The 3,176-nt window shown below is 34.7% G+C and overlaps 1 long non-coding RNA gene across 1 annotated transcript; it reads right to left on the bottom strand.

Annotated features, from left to right (window-relative positions):
- Positions 1–782: 782 nt before the first annotated feature.
- LOC142535445 (uncharacterized) lies at positions 783–2,822 on the bottom strand. The gene is made up of 2 exons (XR_012817543.1): positions 2,586–2,822; positions 783–1,754 (listed from the first exon to the last, which is right to left on the bottom strand). It is a non-coding gene; the product is annotated as an uncharacterized LOC142535445 (long non-coding RNA).
- Between the last annotated feature and the right edge of the window lie 354 nt (positions 2,823–3,176).

Genomic DNA, 3,176 nt, shown 5'->3' with positions numbered 1-3,176 from the left:
ATGGGGGTGGGGAAGGGAGAGCCCCAATTGGTAGAAAAAAACCCACAACCCCTTGGGGTTATCCTGCACTTGGAAGAAGAAGTAGAAAAAGGAATAAATATAGTGATAATTTGATTGTTCGTCGCCGTAGTAAATAGACGAGAAAATAGAATTTCTTTTTTCGTCTTTACAAAAAAGAAATAGGAGTTAGCTGTGATACGTTCACTAAAAAAAAATCCTTTTGTAGCCAATAATCTATTAATAAAAATAGAAAAGCTTAATAAAAAAGCAGAAAAAAAAATAATAGTAACTTGGTCCCGTGCATCTACCATTATACCCACAATGATCGGCCATACGATTGCTATTCATAATGGTAAGGAACACTTTCCTATTTATATAATAGATCGTATGGTAGGACACAAATTGGGAGAATTTGTACCTACTTTAAATTTCCGAGGACATGCAAAAAATGATAATCGATCTCGTCGATAATCTTATCTTAAAAAAAATGGATAGATATTTATGATTTATTAGTAGGAGACAAACCTTATGCTAAAGAAAAAAAAAACAGAAGTATACGCTTTAGGTCGACATATATCTCTATCTGCTGATAAAGCAAGAAGAGTAATTGATCAAATTCGTGGACGTTCTTATGAGGAAACACTTATGATACTAGAACTCATGTCTTATAGAGCATGTTATCCAATTTTTAAATTGGTTTATTCTGCAGCAGCAAATGCGAGTTACAATATGGCTTCCAACAAAGCCGATTTAGTAATTAGTAAAGCTGAAGTTAATGAGGGTACTACCGCGAAGAGATTAAAACCTCGAGCTCGAGGACGTCGTTATGCGATAAAAAGAAATACCTGTCATATAACTCTTGTAGTGAAAGATAGATCTCTAAATGCTGACTATGAACAAATGGATTCGTGGATATATGATGATAGATATTAGGGGAGGAGTATGGGACAAAAAATAAATCCACTTGGTTTCAGACTTGGTACAATCCAACGTCATCATTCCCTTTGGTTTGCACAACCAAAAAATTATTCTAAGGGTCTACAAGAAGATCATAAAATAAGAGATTTTATCAAAAATTATGTACAAAAGAATATGAGAATATCCTCCGGCACCGAGGGGATTGCACGTATAGAGATTCAAAAGAGAATCGATTTGATCCAGATCATAATCTTTATGGGATTCCCAAAGTTATTAATAGAAAGTAGACCACGAGGAATCGAAGAATTACAGATGAACCTACAAAAAGAATTTGATTATGGAAACCGAAAACTAAACATTGCTATCACAAGAATTGCAAAACCTTACGGAAACCCTAATATTCTTGCAGGATTTATAGCCGGACAATTAAAGAATAGAGTTTCATTTCGAAAAGCAATGAAAAAAGCTATTGAATTAACTGAACAAGCAGATACAAAAGGGATTCAAGTACAAATTGCAGGACGTATCGATGGAAAAGAAATTGCACGTGTCGAATGGATCAGAGAAGGCAGGGTTCCCCTGCAAACCATTCGAGCTAAAATTGATTATTGTTCTTATATTGTTCGGACTATCTATGGGGTATTAGGTATCAAAATTTGGATTTTTCTAGACAAAGAAGAGGAATAAGAAAACTTGACTTGTTTTTCCCATTGATAGAACAAAAAAAGGGAAACTTCTTCGTTCTTTTTCTGATTAATCAAAACAAGCAATTCTAATTTTTAATTCTTTATAGGGTTGAATAAAAATCCGATTCACCTTTTGATATAATTGCTATGCTTAGTGTGTGACTCGTTGGTTAGGGTTAGGATTAAAAAAAAAGACCAGCCCCATAGTATGAAAACCAACTCATCACTTCGTATTATCTGGATCTAAAGAACCAGACAAAATATGATAAATTGGTCATATCTTTGTAGCAACTGAAATCTTTTAACTTTAATTCTAAGTTTAAAACAATATACAGAAGAAGGGTGTGGATAAACGGAAGGATGAGAGAAAGAGAGAAAAAGAATATCAATATTGCTATAGAATTCCAATATGTAAGGTCTATGTATAAGTCCTCTCAAAAAAACAGTGTAATAAAGCATCAATACTAGTTGATTCATCCATAATGAACTAAATATTAAACGAATCAGAAGAAAGAAATCAAGAGCTTCGAGCCAATAAAGACTAAGAAGGTTGACTCAAGAATAAATTGGATTATTAGCTCCATTGCAAATTCGGACCTAACCATTAAGTACGAGGCGATGGGAACGATGGAACCTGTGAACGCAAAAGATTTTATTGAACAAATGAATCTTAATGATTCGCTAGTCGGGACGGCGAAATGAACCGGAAATCTATTCATCTATTCTGAGAAGTCATGAACAAGTCCTAGCGCGGAAATAGAGATTGCAAGAGTAAATATTCGCCCGCGAAAACTTTATTTTTTTATAAATTTAAAAAAAAATGTGAATATCTATTTAATATAGATTAAAATCTAAGTGAAATATAGATTAAAATCTAAGTGAAATTCCATTTTGAAGCCTTTTATTCGCGAGGAGCTGAATGAGAAGAAACTCTCACGTCCAGTTCTGTAGTAGAGATGGAATTCCAAAACACCCATCAACTATAACCCCAAAAGAACTAGATTCCGTAAACAACATAGAGGAAGAATGAAGGGAATGGCTTATCGAGGTAATCGTATTTGTTTCGGTAAATATGCTCTTCAGGCACTTGAACCTGCTTGGATCACATCTAGACAAATCGAAGCCGGTCGACGAGCAATGACACGAAATGCACGCCGTGGGGGAAAAATATGGGTACGCATATTTCCAGACAAGCCAATTACCATAAGACCTGCTGAAACACGTATGGGTTCAGGGAAAGGATCCCCCGAATATTGGGTAGCAGTTGTTAAATCGGGTCGAATACTATATGAAATAGGTGGAGTAACTGAAAATATAGCTAAAAGGGCTATTTTAACAGCAGCATCGAAAATGCCTATACGAACTCAATTTATTAGTTCGGGATAAAAAAAAGAACCCACAGAAATGAGTCTTTAGGGATGAAAAAAAGACCACACAGGTCTCTTTTTTTGGACAAACAATATTTCTTTTATTTTCTTCATCCTTTGAATTGGAAGAATAGACTAAAAAATTGATATGATTCAACCTCAGACTTATTTAAATGTAGCGGATAACAGCGGGGCTCGAGAATTG

The sequence above is a fragment of the Primulina tabacum genome, unplaced genomic scaffold, assembly GCF_025594145.1.
Source record: "Primulina tabacum isolate GXHZ01 unplaced genomic scaffold, ASM2559414v2 Contig1030, whole genome shotgun sequence".
Taxonomy (NCBI): domain Eukaryota; kingdom Viridiplantae; phylum Streptophyta; class Magnoliopsida; order Lamiales; family Gesneriaceae; genus Primulina; species Primulina tabacum.
The sequence above is the reverse complement of the archived record's forward strand: the minus strand, read 5'-3'. Positions and strand labels throughout refer to the sequence as shown.